We start from the raw sequence: 21,273 nt of genomic DNA on the forward strand, positions 1-21,273 counted from the left end.
TCTCGGCCTGTCTGTCCGACATCTCCGCCTGGATGACGACCAACCACCTCAAACTGAACCTAAGCAAAACAGAATTGCTTCACTTGCCGGCCAAATCCTCCCCCCTGACAGACCTTTCCATCACAGTCGAGAATACAGCTGTGACCGCGTCCCCGACCGCCAAGAACCTTGGTGTTGTCCTCGACGACCAGTTGAACTTCTCTGCTCACATCGCAGCGACAACCAGAACCTGCAGATTCCTCCTGAGCAACGTCAGAAGATCCGCCCCTTCCTGACAAAAGAAGCCACCCAACTCCTCGTCCAATCAACAGTCATCTCCCGCCTCGACTACTGCAACGCACTGCTCGCTGGCCTCCCGGCCACTGCCACTAAGCCTCTTCAACTCATTCAGAACGCTTGATCTCAAACCTACCGAAGTCGGCCCATGTCACCCCACTTCTTAGGGACCTGCACTGGCTCCCCATTGCTGCACGAATCCGCTTCAAGGCCCTCGACCTAGCATACCGTGCGGCAAAGGGAACCGCTCCCGCCTACCTCCGGTCAATGGTCTCTAACTACACACCCGCAAGACCCCTACGCTCTGCATCTTCTGGCCGCCTCAGACCTACTCCTATCCAAGCTCCGGGAGGGTCATCAAAGAGATGTCGCCTATTCTCAGTCCTTGCCCCACAATGATGGAATTAACTACCCACCCCAGTTAGGACAGCCGAAACCCGTCCAATCTTTCGCCGTCGACTAAAGACGCACTTCTTCAACCATTATCTGAATTAAAAAAATAAAAATAAAAAATCTAACCCTAACTAACCTTACTGTCATGCACTTGTCCTAATAAACTAACCTGCACTGTAGCACTCAACACTTTATGAACATTGTTACTCAGCTGATAGAGTTGTGCCCTTCCTGATGACTTGTCGTACAGAACTTGTAAGTCGCTTTGGATAAAAGCGTCAGCTAAATGACTAAATGTAAATGTAAATGTAAAGAAGTATTTAACTTAGGAACACCAAGGGGCTAGCATAGCAAGGTTTCAATCTCTGAGTCTTCATACTCACCCCTCTGAACTCCACAGCGACCCCAGCTAGAGAGCTGGGCTCAACCATATTATCCAAGTCACGGGCACCACTTGTAACAGTGGTCATTAGGTACTAGCAGGCACTCCGCGCTCGGCGCCTGTCCTCCGACAGCCTCGAACCGCGAATCCTTCGTTCACCAGCACCACGTGTGACAACGTATGTAAAATACCACAGTCACTCTTAACCATTCTCACCTGAAAAGACTCCCTGCAATTGAGTGTATCCATCATAAACGGTGTCCGAGGAAGGCATGCAGCATTGCCAAGCACACCTCACACACCAATCATGGACTCTTTGCCCTCCTCCCCTCCGGGAGGCGCTACAGGAACCTTCGTTCCAAGTCAAGCAGACTCAGGAACAGCTTCTTTCCCTCAGCTGTCATCTCCCTGAACTCTGTGCCACGATGACAGCCCCCCCACCCATACGATATAAACTCTGACTTTGAACTACTACACCCTAGGCTCTGTTACCCATACTGTACGAACTTTGAACTCTATACTCTGTCTCTATACTCAATTTATACCTACCTACTGCTTTCACTGTCTACAAGTGCTATATAAATGCACCATTTACTATTTCGTACAAATTAATATATTTTAGGCAGCTGATTGGCGCAGTGGGCAAGGCGCTCGCCACTAACGCAGGAGACGCTGGGTTTGAGCCCAGCTCTCGGCGTTGCTACCGGCTGGCCGGTCGTTCATACTAACACAATTGGCAAGTGTTAGAGGGTGGGAAAGCCGGTGGGTGGGGATTGGACGTTGTGGACAGCGACTCCTACAGGTCAGTTTGGTGACGCCGGTGCGGCGGAAGCAGGAAGTGACGGGGGCAACGTGAGCCTCCCACGCGTTACTCCTCACCACTGAGAGTTCGAGCTGCTGCGGTGAAAAGATGCGACAGACTGCCTTGTGTACCGGAGGGGACACGTGATGCAAGGCTTCTGTCCTCACTACAGCCGACCAGTGGGAGGCATAGTCTAGCAACGTTCAAGACAGGGGAGGGAAGAATTGGATAATACGAAATTGGGATGGGAGAAAAATAGGAAATGGGGAGAAAAAGTGGATACAATTATTTTTTTATATATTTTATAAATCTCTTGTACATTGTATATTACTATTGCACTTTACTGTTACATTTGCACTCTGGTTGGATGCCAAACTTCTTTTCGTTGTACTGTACTTGTGCTGTATAATGACAATACCTTTGAATCTAATGTAACGTAAACTAAAATAATCTGATTTGGGTGGCGAAGTGGAGGTATTTAAAGAGTGAGTTTAAAACAAGGGGCTGCCATTGCAAGGTTGTTACATGTGCACCATGTATTCAACAGCCACACTTATTTGATATCACGTGTGGACCCTTGCTTCTTGGGGGCCTAAAGTAAGAAGTGATTTGCCTCCCCCCTTTCTCTCCACCCAACCCCCTGCCTACCATTTTTTATTTTTCCTCTTACCCTTTAACCACTGCCTATGCCTGTCTGCCATAACACTTCTCCTGTTGTATCTCCAGCCAGCTCACATGTATGGTAAGTGCATAATGACTGTCCCCTGTCTCTCTCTGTTTCCCCCATTCATCCATATGTTTCCTTTCCCTTTCCATGTTCTGGATGCTGCGGAGCTGAAGACCATGAAGTCACTAACTCAGCCTCCACCAACACAGAGACACACCTACCCAGCCTTGCACCAGAAAGGGTCCATGTAGAACAGGGCTACCCAAAGAAAGGCCCATGGGCCAAACGTAGCCCTCCAAATGGTTATTTCTGGCCCCCCAGAGGGTTCCAGAGTGTGAGAGATATCCAGTTTTGGTTTGTGTTAATAATATTGGAGGAGTGATTTTGAAAGAACTGAATTGTTACAGGAAATGCATGGACACAAGACCGAAGACGCTGTTATTTAATTGTTACATCATGTATGAATCTGTATTTTTTCCAGTTGCATTATTGTTTCAGCCCTCAAAAGGTTTGGGCCTTGATGCAACAACTCACTGTTTATTTGTAATCAGTAAAAACACTTTTCATGCTATGTCAAACTCTTTTAAAAAGTTACGCAGACACACACAGGCTTTATGTAGGACTCCCCTACTTACAATTGTTATTCACATCACTCTATGACGTGCTATTCTCCTATTTCTTTGTAGAACCGTGCACAATTAGAACCAAAAGTGGTTCTTATGCGATTAAAGTAACCTCCAAATAACCCCTTTTAAGTATAGTGCAGTCACAGCTTAGACAGACTGACAAACAGACAGACAGACAGACAGCGTAATGATGTCTCTGTCTCAGCTGAGCTGTTTATTTTTGCTAGGATCACTGCCACCTGGTAATGTTTTCACTCCTCGTTGAGGTAATGGGGATACTCTGCCAGTCGCTCTGTTGTTGGATGTTCCTGGTGCCTGTGTGTGAGTGAGTGAGTGAGTGAGTGAGTGAGTGAGTGAGTGAGTGAGAGTGGTGAGGGAGGAAAGTTTCAGTCTATCTTAATAATCCCTTAGCTCCCTCTAGTGCCCTCCTAAAGACAGTGGTGCCAGGTGAAGAGATTTGGAAGTGAGCCACAGATTCAAACCCTTCAACTTGTCCCTAGACTCTTGCGTAACGTGCCAAATATATTGGATGATATTCAAACACAAACTCAATAACACCGATCTGGTTCAGGAGGGCTCCTTTGCATTTGTGGATGTTTGTGTTTCTTTTCTCAAGTCAAGGGCACATAGGCAAAGTGTCTGTAATAGATGCATTACTAACCATCCTCAAGTTACTCTGCTCTCATACTTATGTAGAAGGGTGGATTATCCCTACTTTATGAGAGTATATAGGAACAGTCACCAGGTAGTGGGAGCACAGCAGATCTGGGTCCGACTGCGTCCCCGACTGTAGTGTAGGGGTATTAGAATTGGGATTTAGCAGAGGGAGCGGATGGGGCCTAGGGTTTACTAACCTAGGGGTGCTGCGCTGGTCCTTCTCGCCCTCCAGGGCGACTTACAGTAATTCCCCACACACCCACACTTCCCCTAATACTTCCCACACCCGGTGGCAGTAGTGATAGATGATATAATTTCTCCCCAAAGCAGTACTGTTCCTTGTTGACGAGCGGAGACCTGTCCAGAACACCTGCCCCAATGGTACATAGGCCGTGGATAAGAAGGGGTTAAGCAGTAATGCACATTAATCGAAAGGAAAGGGTTAAACAATAATGCACATTAATTGACACACACACAGCGATCCCATTTGTACGCCTCTCCTTTTATATAAGTTAGCATGCAATCAATACAAGGCACAATGCATGGCACTTAGATCTTACACTCTACAGTAATGAAACAGGTCCCAGTGAGGGTTAAGATACTTTTCATTCACCCGTAGGTAGAGAGAGAGAGGGTACTGGCGAGCTCTGCGAGCTATTCGATGGGAAAGATTATTATTATACACACGTGCTGTCTGCACAACTTAACCACACAACACATGTAACCAGAAAATACAGTGGGCCCACAGTTGAAACAAAAAGCCTATCTAAGCCGGCATTTACCTAAAACAACAAACGTCGGGGCACCCCTAGTCACTGGTGCACGTGCCAGTTCAAAGTATTTATGCTCTTCGCCCTTAGAGGGCATGGTCTCGAAAAGGAGAATGTTCGCCGATAAAGTTCCAGCGCTTGAAGCGCTAACAGTACTTGGCTTGAGTGTACCAACCGAGTGCTGGCCTGCTCCCGCAACGAATGTCTGTGACGCGAGATGGCCGTCGAACGGCCCCGTGGTTGTCACCTGTGATAGCGAGGGGCTGGCTGGGCTGAAGTTAGGCAGGCGAAAGCTGGGCTGGCTGTCGGCTAGGAGAATGCTGGAGGCGGGTGCGGTCCGGCGACGTCTGTTGCGGTGTCCGCTGCGGGGCTGGGAGATGGTGGAGCGACACGTGAGCTAACTGTGCTAACAGGCCTATACTTGAAGCTAAGCTTTGGGTCAGTGCGACCCCCTAGCCTTTCGCCTATACTTTACTAAACGCAGCGCGTGGAATATCCACAGCACACTCCGGCAGTAGAACGTCTTCTTCTTGGTTCACACATACCCTAAGCACTATACTGGGGGGGGGACGGGGGGGGGGGGACCTGAGGCATTGATCAGCCTGTCGGCTGAGGGGAAGAAGCTCAGTCTGTGTCGAGCTTTCACAGCCTTTGGGATCCTCAGCTTTCTCCCAGAGGGGAGCAGGGTGAAGAGGCTGTGACCGGGGTGGGATGGGTCGGCCATGATCTTCCTCGCCCTCTTCAGCGCCCTGGAGTCGTGCAGGGACCTGAGGGAGGGCAGGGGACAGCCGATCACCCTCTCCGCGGAGCGAATCACCCGCTGCAGCTTGGCAAGATCTTTTGCCGCTGCAGCGGGGAACCAGGAGATGATGGAGTGGGTGAGGATGGACTCAATGATGGCCGTGTAGAATTGGGCCATCATGGTCCTCGGCAGTTTATATGTCCCCCTACTGAATGTCAATATTAGGATATGGAGAATCAAGACGGGTCAGCGAGTTACACAACGTTATCATGAACACAGTAGAGTACAAGGAATTAGAGTTAGACACATTGAATTATTGTTAGACATATTCAGGTGTCTACACTTAGTTTCCCAGACCCTGATTTGGCACCTGGAATCAAACCAGCAACCACTAGCGATGCAGCCTTAGCCAGACTACCCCATTCTATTCCAACTTTCTTTCATATAGTAATGGAATGAAAATATATAACCATTACTGTCTTAAGTGATGGTGAATAGATTCCACTCATCGTCTTCTATTCTACATGTCCATTTCTACACTATGTTTTGACTCGTCAACCAATGTAAAACAAACAACAACAAAAACACTGGTCCATTCACATTATGTTTTCCTCATTGAAACGGCCCTCCCTCTCCTCTGTAATTGTGGTCCATATTTCACATGTAGTCATTTGTCTTCCTATGCGACTACGTCAGATGAAGAACCATGCAGCGTGACGGCTAGACCTAGAAGAACTGTACCATTTTATTTGCAGTTATGTTTGGGATAAATGTACGTTCCAGGGTCAGCGAGGGCTTATGATGTTTTAAACTGTGGTCAGCATCTTAAAATAGCAGGGTAAATCCTATGTAGCAAAGCCTGTGAGTTGTGAGTGGATTGAACAGAAAAATAATCTTATACCAGTGTTTGTGTGTGTGTGTCATATTTTTCTATCTAGGGAAGATTGTGAAAGCATAAAGAAAGAATTGACCATATTTACATGGCAGCCGATTGAGTCCCTGCACTTGACCCATCCCGTCGTCCTTCCCCCCCAAAGGCAGCCAGGAGCAGATAGGGGCTGCGGTGTGGGGCCGCGCCCCGGGGACCAATCCAAGTGCTCCTGTCCGTCTTCGTCAGGGACGGGACAGCGTTAGCAATCTGTTGTGCATGTTTTTCCATAGGGTTTATCTTATCGGGAGGGGAAACCCTTGCGAGCACAGGGAGAACATGCAAACTCCACACAGAAAGGCCTGGGAGATACCCCACCTGGGTACCTGGCAACGCGGAAACCTGATCCCCAAGCGGGAATCGAACCCTGGACCTTCTAGCTGTGAGGCGACAGTGTTAACCACTACACCACCGTGCCGCTGGTACCACATCATTAAAGGGGAATCCTACCAAAGTTAACTTTTAGGATGTAATTGAGCTATCTCAAATCTCAATGGTCTTTTCTTGCAGTGTTTGAGATAGGTCAATTCAGCAGAGGTAAACATTTTGCAGAGATATTTTGTCGTTTCCATGAGTTATTATGAGTTTTTATAATCACATTAACTGAGATGGTTGAAAGAAAGGTTAGTCATATTTTGTCATATTTTCAGTACTCTATTGAATATTTAGGTATTTACAATACAGTGTATGTTTAATACTGGTAGGGGAGCATGACCATAACATTTTCATAATTTCATCATTGCATATATTTTCTCATTTAAAAATCTTATGACAAAAGGCAAGGTTTACAAAAGTTTAACTAGAAGTCATTGTATTATTATTTATAATTCCTTCTCCCAACTGTTGATGACCTTTTGAGGATGTGATGAAATTGATCATATTCACATGGCAGCCATTTTGCTCTTAAGTCATGCTCAGGTTGGGATTCCTTTCCATCCTGTTCCCACCCAAGGAATCCCCACCTGAGCATGACATAAGAGCAAAATGGCCACTGTGTGAATAGTACCACCACATATACGAAACCCAACATTGTGGAGACACCAAACAGTCAAACACTATAGCAGATTAGACATGTAAAGCTGGTGCACAGTAGCTTGTTAAAACAGCATTTCAGCAAACAGCTGATGTTCTCTCTCTGTGGAAGCAATGATTTCTTCAGAAGATATGTCTGCACAGTGATTACAATAACAACCAGATGGCTTATATATACATGTGTGTGTGTGTGTGTGTGTGTGTGTGTGTGTGTGTGTGTGTGTGTGTGTGTGTGTGTGTGTGTGTGTGTGTGTGCATGTGCATGCGTGGTTGAGGGCCTCCTGCCATCCTGTCTCTCTGTCAACGTGATGAAGACTAGAGCCCTTACAGGAGGCAGGGAAAGTGATAAACTGCACAGCCAAATGAGGCAGGAGCTCTCTTCCTCTGTGTGTGAGTGAGAGAAAGAAAGAAAGAGTGTGTGTGTGTGTGTGCGTGCGTGTGTGAGAGAGAGAGAGAGAGAGAGAGAGCCTGTGTGTCAAGGAACAGCATAACCAGCAGATGGCGCACTTGGTTTATCCTTGCCTGAACTATTCCCTCTCTCATGCCGCACACATAAAAAACACACACACACCTCTTCCAGGGCACTCAGGCCCAGATGGTGTCCACTGTAGATAGAGGAACAACTGAGTGGTAGTCAGAGTGATTAGAGTATCCCAGACACATGATGCTGTCTGTCACTACCAGACAGCTCTCACTACCACAGTACTGTGATCTACTCACTGGTGGTACAATATCTTATAGACACCAGCCTAGCTGCAGGTTTGACTACCACACTACTATAACCTATAGATACCAGCCTAGCTGCAGGTTACACCACACAGATTATAACATACAGTATAGACACCAGCCTAGCTGCATGCTGGGCCTTCTCATCTAAACCTGACTTTTACATTTACATTTAATAATTAGATCACATTATTATCCAAAGTTCTGTACAACAAGTCAGCAGGAAGGGTACAACTCTGGCAGCTAAGGGTAAGTAACATTGTTCGTCAAACAGTGTCGAACTTGAGTGCTACACTCTTGAGTGCATAGTAGTATAGACATATTAGCATAGTAGGTAATAGTATAAGCATTGTAGATTACTTAGTAGCAAAAATATTGATTGAAGTGCTGGTATAGTCGATGGCGGGAAATTGGGCGGGTTTCTGCTGTCCTGACTGGTGGGAAGATCAATCCATCGCCGTGGAGCGAGGACTGAGAATAGCCTGCTTTGCTTTGATGACCCCCTTCCCCCCAGGAGCCCGAATAGGAGTGGGTCTCAGGTGACCAGAAGATGCAGAGCGTAGGGGTCTTGAGGGTGTGTAGTTAGAGACCATTGACCGGCGCTGAGGAGGGAGCCGTTCCCCTCGTTGCACGGTATGCCAGGTCAAGAACCTTGAAGTGGATTCGTGCGGCAATGGGAAGCCAGTGCAGCTCTCTGAGAAGTGGGGTGACGTAGGTAGATTGGAGATCAGATGGGCCACTGCTTCACAGATGAAGAAAGTACAAGCAATTAGCTGTATACAGTATAGGGCTGACCTCTACTAGTCGAATAGTCGACTAATCGATCGAAAGGAGCCTTAGTCGACTGCCAACCTCACACAAAAAAACAAAAAAAAAGTTTATAATAAAAAATAAAAAGAATTCATCATTCTTTCCAAAAGCAAAGAGGCCTAAAAGCGTGGCTAACGCTAATGGTGCACATACCAGTGAGGCTAACTGCCTAAGAAAATGGGCACAGAGGCACTGAAAGAGGATTTCACACACTAGACAAATATCAAGATGTATCCATCAGTGGACCAATTGCATGCTTTCGCAGAGGACAAGAAGCCTTCAGTCACTCCTTCAGACATTAAGCACCCCCCACAGCCCAAATGGAATTAATTCGGGGGGGTAGTCGACCACCAGTCGACTATCGGCACATTTCTGCCAATCAAAGTCGACTATACAAATCCTTAGTCGGGGACAGGCCTAATACAGTATATAGCCTACCTCCCTAAGTACAGTATGTGGTAGTACATGTGGTAGTATGTATGTATCCCATATCCTTTCAGTCAACTCATTTATGCAAATAACTCAATATTCTTTACCTATTCTTAAACAAAATTAAAAAAAAATATTCCCAAGCTATTTCAAAATGTTCTGACGTGAAGCAGATGCATCTAAATGGTGGCACATTGTTCTTGGATAAAGCATCTTTACACCATACATATTAGCACACTAGGCTTTAACTAGGTCACCTCTTGTGGATGTGCAACATGAATGCAAATGCTTCTAATTCTACCTTACTAAAGCACTGGCCTTTCTTATGCGAGGGCTGTCTGCCTGGGTAATCCACTGTATGGATCTGCACAGAGAGGCTTTACATACAAATGGGATAGAGGGAGAAGGGGGTGGAGGAGCTAGACGCTGGTGGACTGACTTATAGAGACGCAAGAGTAGTGGAATGGAAAGAGAAGAGGAAAAGAGCAGTGGCTAGAAGCGAGTGTATTGATCTACGTACAGACAGGAGTGGAGTCGCATTGATGCTCAGGACTGATGGAGTGTGAGAGAGAGAGAGAGAGAGGCTGACGTAGTCAAGTGGAGATATTCCATCGGTTATGCATGGTGGAGAGAGGAATGTTCCTGGAGCCACTAGAGCTAGTCATGCTATGGCTGTGTGGGCAAGAGGCAGCTATAAACTGGTGGGTTAAGCCAGGGAGAGTGATGTCATGCTCAAGTCAAGTGTCAAGTGATCCTTTATCAATCCCCTTGGGGGAATGGGTATCCAGGCAGGGTTCCTTCGTCTTTCTGGGGAGGCCCTGCCATACCATACTCCAGGGGGCATTTGTCCATAAATGCTAATGTGAATCATCCAATCACATACACAAGCTTTTTTCACTTTCCTGTACGCACACACACACACACACACACACACACACACACACACACACACACACACACACACACACACACACACACACACACACACACACACACTTTTTGAACAGGCAAGACAATTGAGAATTGTCTCTGACCCCTCCCATGTTCTACATGCCGAGTACTGCCCTCTGGGAACTGGGAAGAGGTTTAGAGTTCCACGCTCTAGACTAAACAGGTTTAAAAATGCCTTTATTCCATTTTCAGTTCAACTTTTAAATAGCGCCAGATAAATGGCCGGCAATTATTGAATAATCGATATTTGGTCATAATATTATCGATATTCAATCATTTATATTTGGTCATACTATATGTGGTGTTGCCAGACATCCTGCTGTGCAGGTACTTTTTTGTATCTTTTATATTGTTTATCTTCTTTGTTTGGAGTCAGTTGCGTCATGTCTGTATGTATGTGTTTGTGGCTGCAGTGTGGGTATAAAGCCCAAGACAAATTTCCCAGATGATGGGACAATAAAGTGACTCTTGACTTGACTTGACACACACACACACACACACCATAACTGGAATCACCCTGTACCACACATAGTAACTTCAGATGTTATATTGTATACCCTCTGCTAGGGGTGGGACGATACATCGATCCAGATCGATACATCGATGTAATTATCAACAATCGAATCGGATCGATGCGATGTAATAAGATCGATTCATATCGATACTCTTATTTTGAAAATCCTGTGGCGAGTCTCATATCCGCCCAAGAACAACAGCAGTAGCTCCGTGTGTGTAGATGTTACAGCATAGCATTCTCCCTTTCTGTGTGTGTGTGTGTGTGTGCGCGCGTCTTTGGAAAGACCAGATGAGGTCAGAGGAGTTTGATGTTTAAATGTTATTTAAACATAAACAATATAATACATAATAAATGTAGGCCTATACATGATCATGCAACATCAACAAATTGTTGTAGGAACGGTTTGGGAGAGGGAGGTTGTGAGTTTTGAGTTCCAAAAAATTTAGCTTAAAGTTTAAAGCTCAATATATAAAAACGTGGCACTTTACAGTGAACAGGAGGTCTATTTGTATTAAAAACAATAGATTGATTTTCCTTTAAATGTCTGGAAGAGCTCAAAAATACAAATGTCAAATGATATTTTCATTACCTTTTTTTTGTTGATCTAAATGTTACTGATTGTGTTAAATGGGCATATGATATCATCTCATATCGATCGCAGGCACCTGAATATAATCGTATCGTATTGTATCGTGAGAAACTTTGTGATATCGGCAAATATCGTATCGTTGTCCAAAGAATCGATATCGTATCGTATCATGATGAAACTGGTGATTCCCACCCCTACCCTCTGCTAAGTGAGGGTAAAGATGTATAGGCCCGCAAGCAGCCAGGAACATCCTGTCCCTCAAGAGTACCCTCTCTCGCTCTCTCTCTCTGAGTCACACACACGGAGTTGTGGGCTCTTTATTGGTGCTTACCTCATAGTGGAAAGAACATTGTCTTGCCCTGCCATATTCCTGCCTGAGGTTAACAGGCAACATCCCCCCTCCCCTCTCTCTCTCTCTCTCTCTCTCTCTCTCTCTCTCTCTCTCTCTCTCTCTATGAATTGAAAATGGGGGACCCTGATGGAAACAAGACAAACGTCTTTCTCAGGTCTGCATCCCCTTAACAATTGTATGTATTGAGCCATACTGTATTGTACCCATTCTGCAATCTGTTAAATAAAGTTTTCATTCTCTCTCTCTCTCTCTCTCTCTCTCTCTCTCTCTCTCTCTCTCTCTCTCTCTCTCTACCCACCATCCTACACTCTCCTCCTAGCTCAAACACCTCCTCCATCCCTCTCACTTTGTGTGTGTGGGAGGGCCTGGCTCTGTGAGCACTGGCCTACAGGGACCATCTCTCTCTCTCTGCCGAAGAACACAGTGGCTGCTGATTGTAACCTCATGTGCCCTTGTGAGTGCGTGCAAGGTAAACTGTGTGTGTGTGTGTGCGTGTGTGTGTGTGCGCACACTGTGCAGGAGTGTACAAAGCAGTGAGTAAGTGATTGAATATGAATGTGTGTGTGAGTTCTACAGCTATTAACCCTTTCACTACCACACTACAGACGGTTCTATTTCATTATGGCTCCGCTCAGCATCAGTTGCATAAATCTCGCTTCAGTGGATATGCACTGAATACATTTCAAAATGTACCTTTACATACCAAAATCCGTCTGACCACACCCCCATCTGCTGCCTACATAAGCAGGGGTGGGGCCACACACTCATCTCCTTCTCAAATTTCATCCACAATATAGTGCCTGTATACCACCACTTGGCGAGGAAGAAAGTATTAGCTGGAGAAAGGAAAACAGAAGAACAAGAAGATACGTTGACATTATATCTTTATTTTCTCTCTCACTATTTTCGAGAAAATACGGCGATATTGTCTTCGTCACTGGAGTGTCTGGAAGATGATGATCATTCTAAATCTCCACCGGTTTTTTCGTATTAGGGGCTCGCGTCGCTGATATACTCCCCAACTGCAGTCCTCCTTTGCTGCGGCTGGATGGGTTTGGCCCTCTGGCCATGCAGCTGGACTGTGGAAGGCACCGTCTGTTGTGAGGGACTGGTTGTTTTCAAGCCTGGGTGAGTAATGTTTTGCTTGCGAGCGCCAGTTGTCTGTTAGTGCTATGGGGGCTAGCTGACCATTTTTACGAAAGCCGGCCCCAGATTAGGGTCCTCTGTTCGGCCTCTTAGGCGACAGCGGAGGATCTTGGTCTGAAGCCCATGATGGTCAACTAGTGGGCCGCGACCAGGACCTGGTGAACCCAGGATTCTCTGGACAAGCGGATGCTTCTCTGTCCCGTGCAGGCCCCATCTTTCACTTGAGTGGAAGTACACCCCTAACGAGGAAATGTGGGCATGGATGTTTGTTATCGGAAGATCCATGTTCAAGTCGGCTGCAGCCCAGATGGGACTTGTGCCGGCTCCGCCGTATGTCTGGTAAAATCACCGTTGTAAACTGTGTTGACATTTCTTTTTCTCTTCTCTCTTAAAGGATGAGGAGGGTTTCAGACGGCGGCCTGTCTGAAGTGTGGTTTGTTATGTCGTTGTGTACAGTTCAGGTGATAGCTGCTTAGCTTGCGTGCTTGTTGTGGCCTACCTGTTAGCCAGTCAGCTGTTAGCTGCGGCGCTAGCCCGTTGTGTCACTAGGCTAGGAAACGTTAGCTTGTTGCTATCAGTCGAGAGCGGCTGTTAGCTTAATGCTACACTGTTGAACGTTACTGTGAGTATAACAAGCCTTAACACTCTGACTACGACGTCATCTTTGACAGAGGATGTTAGTCGAACCTACACCGGGAGCCCTGCCAGCGAGGACTGCGTCAACATGGAGAAACGTAGCGGCTGGGTGGCGCAGCGACGTTACCCTCGTCGCCAACACAGGAGATGCTGTGTTCAACTTCGGTGTCCCGTTAACCAGATTGCAGTTCTCTTGGCCTGCGCTCAGGGTAGGAGTCCCGACCGGACTTTAAACACTTCTTCTTTCCTTCCCTTCTAAATGTTTTGTAATAACGATGTTTTCCAAAACGTGTGTTGCTGCAATACATTGAGGATACGACGCGTGTTGTGTGTGAATTGTCTTGTCACTGGTATAGCTTCTCTCTCCATAGAAATCGGGTTGTTGTTTACATGTGTAAAAATGATCTGGTTAGTTGTGATGAGAACATGTGTGTTCATCATGTAACATGAACTCACAACTAAGGGGGTTAATTAACCTATGAAGCTATGCTTAGTGACATGTGATTGAGGAATGAATTATTTTCTCAGCCTGTAATGACAATGAACAGTGTGTTCACATATTAACAGGTAACAGAACAGGTTACCTGTTCAACTTGGTCGTATCAAGGGTAAGGAAGGAGGGGTGATCCCCCCGGTTTCCCTGGGGCTTCCCCCCCCTCCTCTCAGACATGTTGTTTACAATATATTGTGTCACTGTGTTTGTGGGGATACGATGTAACCCTCAGCTTAATTGCTGGGGTTGTGCTTTCCGCTTGAGAAACTATTTTTTCCTAAAGAAAAGATTGTTTGGTCACTTATCATGTGTGCTTAGCAAGGCCTGTGGCCAATACATAATCGAGGACTCCTGTCTTCTCTCGTTATGAAAAACGGCGTTCCTCTGTAGTAGGAGTGTACTGTGCCATTTTTTGTTGTGATGAAGGGTTGTGTGTGTCTTTGTGATCTACAACTGGGTTAGGTTTGGCCCACAGAAGCACATGTGTAAGTCTGGACCGGGGCTCTTAAAGGGTCCTCTCTGTTCTGTGTTTTTCCTTAGTAAAACTCAGGTAGCAGGTTATCACATGAGCTATGTGAGGCTGTTCGATGCTTCATGTAGCAGGCTGTGACTGTGTCATGCTCTACTTGTCATTACATCGTATCATGGGTGAGGGGTCGTAAAGGGGTGAACTGGTAATCCTTTCCTCCCCTTTTCTGATTGGTCAGGGGTTAAAACCTCCTGTCCTTCAAGGTTCCTGTCACGTTGCTGTTCGGCACGTTACAGGGTAAGAAAGGGGGGGGGGGGGGGAGTTTCCTGGTCCCACGCCCAATTTCCGCGGCGTGTGCACAGCGGAAATTCCCCCGCCATAGAGTATGTCACTGAGCGCGTCTCTGTTGGTAAGACTTCCGTGGGTTGTTCAGGTCCATGTTATGGATCTGTTTCAGGGAGTTGTCAGAGCTCCTCCTCACGAAGCTCCTCCTCTGGGAGAAGTGCCTTCTGTGAGTTCGGACTCTCCTTCCCTGTGAGGGAGCCTCCTCAGAGTTTCAGAGCCTCCTCCTCAGATTGTCAAGGTGAGTAGAACTTCAAAAAGGAGTTCTGCTCTATTGTGTGTGTATTCGATTCAATTCGATTATTGAGTGTGTATTGGTTCAGTGCCTCCTCCTCGGAGAGCCCTAACCCAAGTGTTACATAGCTCAATGTTGCAATATATTCTTTTCAATCTATACAGCTCGCGTGGGAAGTCTCTCTGGGGATTTCCGTCTCCTCCCTGTGGAGAGGGTGGTGGGATGTAAAAATGAAAATAATTTTTACCCTCAGCCGCGTCACGTGGGATTCATGTCAGTCTGTGTTTCTTTCTTTTTTAAATAAAAAGAGGAAAGAACATGAAGCATGACGGCTCCTTGTCGTTCTCCCAGGCGACTTGGAGGAACAATGTCTGGTGTCTTGTTAGACTATCCATTGATGTGTTTGGGTCTCGACGCGTATGTAAGTGCTGGCTCTGGGTGTTTCTGATGGGAATCACGCATGAGGCTGGTGCGCCTTGGTTGCTCGTGATTAAAACAGCGTTTTTATAGGGCAACTGGGATGGAGTTTTGTCTCTTCCGAGCGCCAGTTTACTAGGTTTGTCTCGACGAATTCTCGTTCATATCTGGGGGATGTTAACAGAATAGATCAGAACATAGGTAGAGGGGTCTCACGCCCTTGGGGTGGGCCACTGAGCGCGGTACAAATGGGACCGTCTGGGTGGCGCCCTCTTTTCATGTTTTAGATCAACACGCATACCTACCCCCTCTCCTGGAGTGGGCATGTCGTCGTGGTTAGGGCACGGGACTGGTTCTGGTCGCGCTGGTCCAGGTCAGTTAACCCGTTGTCCGCCGGGGACGCAGAGCTGCTGTTCTGGTACCCTGAGGGACTTTTTTCGGGGGGAAAAATGCCGGGTCGGCCCGGGTGTCACAGGGTTAGGCGTTATGGAGACCCTTTGTTGGGTACAGGTTGTACTCTGCACTATTGTAATGGCTTACGGCCATACCAACCTGAACACGCCCGATCTCGTCCGAGCTCGGAAGCTAAGCAGGTTCGGTCCTGGTTAGTACCTGGTTGGGAGACCGCCTGGGAATACCAAGTGCAGTACGCTTAGGGCTAGTTCTCCATTCTTTTCGCTCCTCTCTCACGCGTGGCTGTTGGGGTGGTCTTTTGGACCTCCTCTGGTAACCCTGTGTGCTTCCCGAGCCGCCGGGCCCGGTCCGAAGTAATGTTTCGTCGACCCGTAGGCCTGGAATAACCCTTTTTTTAAAACTGAAACACTTGTACTGCGTTATAGCCAGTGTATACCCGCAGGTGTGTTTTGGAGTTTTTTCTTGAGGGGTTATAGGAACGACCACCGTCTGTGTACCAAGAGGGTGGTTGATTCCCTGGTGTGTTGGAGCAGAGTCAACTCCCGGGTTATCCGGTTGAGTGTGCCCCTGCACGTTCATGACGTCTGCCAATCATGTCAGCCTTCTCTGCCTCGACCCGTCTGGGTGGTTTTTTTTTGATGGAGGCTTTGTCATGGTGCTCAACAACGCCAGCATATGCCCCTTCCGCCGGGGGGGCTGTTTTCAGTTGACCCCTTTGGTGCCTGTCTCGTCCGCAGTGCTCCAGGCTCAGGTCTACAGCCTGCTGCCTGGTTTCCCCGGTGCGCTGTCTGCTTAACCTTTTTTGAGTGCTTTACGGCCATGCTGACTGCCTGTGTTACAGGGTCAGTGTGCCAGGCGGTGTACTATTGGGGGGAAAGGGCCCGCTCTTGGAGGGGCCCTGTCAGAATACGCTGGCGATGTGGGGGGCGGTGTCACTAAATGACCGCCTGGTGGGGTCTTGATGCCTGGCGTCATTGACCTCTCCGGGCCCCCTTTTTCCAGGGGATCCAGTCCCTTCAGTGGGTCCGGGTCTTCCTTCGCGCTCCGCTCCTACGGCCTTGCCACGGGGTTGAGTTTGCTCTTGACCCCGTGATTTTTGGGGGCAGTAACGAGGGTTGTTCCTTCCGTTCGTTCCCTGGTGGCATGCGGGTTGTGCGTGTGCGTAGTCGTGGGGTCAAGCCACGGTCTGCTCACCCTGTGCGTTGAGTTGCTTGAGTTCCTCTTCGCACGGTCGGATCCGTCTCCCTCCCGTAAGCCTCCAATAGGGAGGGTATCCTCCATTAGGGAGGGTCGGGGGGCTCGGTCCTCCCCGGTCTGATGGTTGTGGGGGGCCTCAGCGGGGTACATTTGTCGAGCTTTGGCTCCCGCTCAGCTCCTATTATGCAACTGATGCTGAGCCATAATGAAATAGAACGTAAGGTTATGTATATAACCAAGTTCTATGAATTATGGTGACGCTCAGCATCAGGACGCCGCTGCGGCCCTTGATCTTTCATTGTGGCGAAATTTGTTGGGAAGGAGATGAGTGTGTGGCCCCACCCCTGCTTATGTAGGCAGCAGATGGGGGTGTGGTCAGATGGATGTTGGTATGTAAAGGTACATTTTGAAAATGTATTCAGTGCATATCCACTGAAGCGAGATTTATGCAACTGATGCTGAGCGTCACCATAATTCATAGAACTTGGTTATATACATAACCTTACGTTAACCTTTCACTACCACACTACAGACGGTTAACCTTTCACTACCAGACTACAGAAGGTTAACCTTTCACTACCACACTACAGAAGGTTAACCTTTCACTACCACACTACAGAAGGTTAACCTTTCACCACTACAGAAGGTTAACCTTTCACTACCACACTACAGAAGGTTAACCTTTCACTACCACACTACAGAAGGGTTAACAAAGGTTAACCCTTTATCGTGTGGCAGTGAAAAGGTTAACCTTCTGTATTGTCGCAGTGAAATGGTTAACCATTTGGTACAGTAGTGTGGTAGTGAAAGGGTTAACCCATTTAGACCTAAACCGCCTGCTAATAATGCACTATATAGCCTGTATAGTGTATATACACACAAATGTGTTTCCCGGTTTCAATGGGTTAAAGAAGCCGCTGCTGAATGTTCCTTTCATAACATGGTAATCAGCTTTGCACATCGACAGCATCACACGGCATTATGGCCTCCATCCATCCCCACATATTGCACATTAGGCCTGCCCATAGAGTTATATATAAACCAGTCCCTTCACCTCTAGCAGAGGAACTACTATTGAACTCACAGCTACCCTGTATTTGAACATTGGAAGTGTTTTTCCAAAACACCACATCTCCATTTTATGGAAAACAAACAGGGTTTCCTGTCATTCATTGTTCTACATGTGCAGATCATTTGCCTCACAAGCAAAACAGTTACTATTTAGTAAACAAAGGTCATAAGGTAGGTACAAATGGTATAGTCTCTGTGTTGCATTTATTTATTTAAAATCTTTTGGACTTTATGGTGTTTTTGTTTTGTTCTTGATTTATTGTGATGTTTCTTCTTGACTTGTTTAAGAAGACGTGTCCGGCCCATGGGGACAGTAACGTGTGTTGTCAGGCCTTACAAATACATTTCAAGTCAAGTCAAGTCAAGAGTTTTAATTGTCACGGCATACAGGTATACAATGAAATGCGGCTGGTCTTGCCCGTGACGATGTGCAATACAGTGGTACAACATATAATAGAATCCAATAAAATACAGTGGTACAACATATTAATAGAATCCAATAAAACAGTGCAATAAACAGGTACATGGTGTGCCATCTCGGTATCTGTACATTAGTATTTACAGAGCATATAGGACATGCTAGGTAGCTTTAGTAGTGCAATACACTGTTCCTGATGCTATACTACTTTAAGTGGCCTTTCATTTGATTTGATAGTGGGGGCAGGATGGCCAAGAGGCAAGTTCAAGTTCAAGTTCTTTAATAGTTGTCATACAGAAGTACAGAATACTTTCATACAAAATGCTTCTTACTGTTACGCTCCAGAGACTGTGCTAGACAAGATAGTATCAAATAACATAATAACATAATATAGCATGAATTTAGAAGAAGAAAATGAGGTCACAGTGTTCGGTATAGACATATGTACAATGTTCTGAGTTACCATATAATATACAATACACAATACTATGCAGTGTACTAATGTACAGTACTATCTAGTGCAAAGCAGAAATGGGATGAGGTACAATTTTAGGTACAATTTACAGTAAGGTGTACGAGTTGTAGTGCAATCCTTCATCCATAAATATAAAGTGTGGGGAGTGGGTGCTACAGTGTGTTTGTTTAAAGTGGGTGTGTGCTATAAAGTGTGTGGAGTGGGTGCTACAGTGTGTTTGTTTAAAGTGAGTGTGTGCGTGTGGATGTGTGTGCTATGTGCGTTTGGTGGTTGTTGTTGTGTAGTGTTCATTCATTGTTCGTTTAGCAGCCTGATGGCCTGGGGATAGAAGCTTCTTCTGAGTCTTTCTGTGCTCGCCTTGAGACTCCGGTATCGCTTGCCTGACCGCAGCAGTTCAAAGAGGCAGTTGTTCGGGTGACTGGAGTCTTTAATGATTCTCTTAGCCTTGCCCTTGCAACGCTTGTAGTAAATGTTCTGGAGGGTGGGGAGCCCCCCTCCAATTGTGCGTTCGGCTGAACGTGTCACTCTTTGTAGTCTGCTTCGGTCTTGTGCAGTGCTATTCCCAAACCAGGAGGTGATGTTGCCGGTCAAGATGCTCTCTATTGTACATGAGTAGAAGTTCTTAAGGATCTTCTGGCTGACTTGGAACTTCCTTAGGCGCCTGAGGAAGTAGAGGCGTTGTCGTGCCTTCTTCACAACACTGTCAATGTGTGTGGTCCATGTCAAGTCCTCGGATATGTAGGCTCCGAGGTACTTAAAGCTGTTGACTCTCTCAACCGGTGCCCCGTCGATGCTGAGGGGGCTGTAGTCCTTGACCCCCGACCTCCTGAAGTCCACAATCATCTCCTTTGTTTTGCTGACGTTCAGGGAGAGGCTGTTTTCCTGGCACCATCCCGCCAGGACCTTGACCTCTTCCAGGTAGGCCCTCTCGTCGTTGGCAGAGATCAGGCCCACCACCACTGTGTCGTCAGCAAATTTGACGATTGTATTGCTACTCCGCTGAGCCACACAGTCGTGTGTGTACAGGGAGTAGAGGAGGGGACTCAGAACACAGCCCTGGGGGGCCCCTATGTTGAGGGTGATGGATGAGGAGGTGCAGTTGCCTGCTCTCACCACCTGGGGTCTGCCAGTCAGGAAGTCCAAGACCCACTGGCAGAGGTCATAGCCCAAGCCCAGGTCCCTGAGCTTGGCTATGAGTATGGAGGGGACTATGGTATTGAATGCCGAGCTGTAGTCGATGAATAGCATTCTCACATAGTTCCCCTGCCTCTTGTCCAGGTGTGATGCTGCTGTGTGCAGCACATGGGATATGGCGTCCTCCGTGGACCTGTTGGGGCGGTATGCAAATTGCAGGGGGTCCATGTTGATGGGGAGGGAGGAGCAGATGTAGCCCTTTACTAGCTTCTCAAAGCACTTCATGGCTATGGAGGTGAGAGCTACAGGGCGGTAGTCGTTGAGGCAAGCAGGCTTGGATTTTTTGGGTACAGGGATAATAGTGGACTTCTTCAGGCAGGTGGGGATGACAGCCTGTTCTAGGGACAGGTTAAATATGTCAGTGAATACTGGGGCCAGTTGGTCGGCACAGACTTTTAGGACGCGGCCGGGGATGCCGTCCGGACCTGCTGCCTTCCTGATATTCACTTTTTTAAAGGTCCGCCTCACCTCATGCTCTGTTACCCTGAACACTGCGCCTCCATCAGCAGCCGACCCCCCCCCCCCCCCCATTGCCGAGGCTTGTGAGCTGGTGTTGTTATTACCAGCATCAAACCTCGCATAGAAGGTATTGAGGTCATTTGCTAAGGAGATGTCACTGTTCAGTTTGAGGGAGGCGCCTTTGTAGTCTGTCATCGTTTTGAGCCCCTGCCACATAGCTCTAGAGTCAGGCTGAACCGTAACTGAAAGGTCGCTGGTTCGATACCCGGCACCAACAGCAGGGTGTAATCCAGTTGTGAGCTAGTGACTGGAGGGTGGCTGGTATTACATTTCTGCCCTTGAGCAAGGCACGGAACCCTCAAACCGTTCCACAGGCACTGCAGTGTGGAAAACCCTGTGCTCTGATCTCTCTTAAGAAATTGTGACGAGCCTGGTGGTGTTCAGACTCGTTACGGTTCAAAAACTAACTAATTCAACTGTCCACACAAGTGCAATATCAATCAATAAGAATATTTATTGATTTTAAGGCAGAATATAGTCCGATGGGCAAATAGAATGGTCGTAAACCAGTCAAATGTCCAAAACACAAAAACAGGCTCTCGTACAAAAAAAGGATTGTTCAATACTCAGAGTAGTCTTCCGGTCCAGGGTCAGTACA

The sequence above is a fragment of the Notolepis coatsorum genome, assembly GCF_963971535.1.
Source record: "Notolepis coatsorum genome assembly, chromosome: 2".
Lineage (NCBI taxonomy): Eukaryota > Metazoa > Chordata > Actinopteri > Aulopiformes > Paralepididae > Notolepis > Notolepis coatsorum.